General features: G+C 33.3%; 1 pseudogene; it reads left to right on the top strand.

The window, feature by feature from the left end:
- The window catches only part of LOC116706704 (trace amine-associated receptor 1-like), a 2,774-nt pseudogene that overhangs the window by 628 nt on the left and 1,731 nt on the right, over positions 1-415 (top strand).

Below are 415 nucleotides of genomic sequence, written 5' to 3'. Positions count from 1 at the left end.
CCTTTTTTTCTTTGTACTACCGTTCGTTCTTTCAGTCGTGTCTATGTGCCACGTGCTTTGAAAGAATTACTGAACTGGCTTGCACTGTCAAACTCCATGCTCAATCCCTTTATTTATGCTTTCTTTTACAGCTGGTTCAGATCAGCTTTCAGAATGATCGTTTCTGGGAAAATATTTCAAGGTGATTTTACCAACTCAAAACTGCTTTGATTTACTGTTAGGTGTGTTGAAAAAAATCTTTGAATGTGTGAATGTTTTAGTAGATTTCATCAACTTTTAAAAAATAGGTAAATAAAAAAGAAATGTGAACAACATAATTGTGTCAGTCAATTACAGGATCAACATGACACACACAAGGTTGTCATTTTGATTTGATTGAAGTTTAGTATGGAAGGCTGTTTTTTAAAGATTTTCT

The sequence above is a fragment of the Etheostoma spectabile genome, chromosome 18 (genome assembly GCF_008692095.1).
Source record: "Etheostoma spectabile isolate EspeVRDwgs_2016 chromosome 18, UIUC_Espe_1.0, whole genome shotgun sequence".
Lineage (NCBI taxonomy): Eukaryota > Metazoa > Chordata > Actinopteri > Perciformes > Percidae > Etheostoma > Etheostoma spectabile.
The sequence above is the reverse complement of the archived record's forward strand: the minus strand, read 5'-3'. Positions and strand labels throughout refer to the sequence as shown.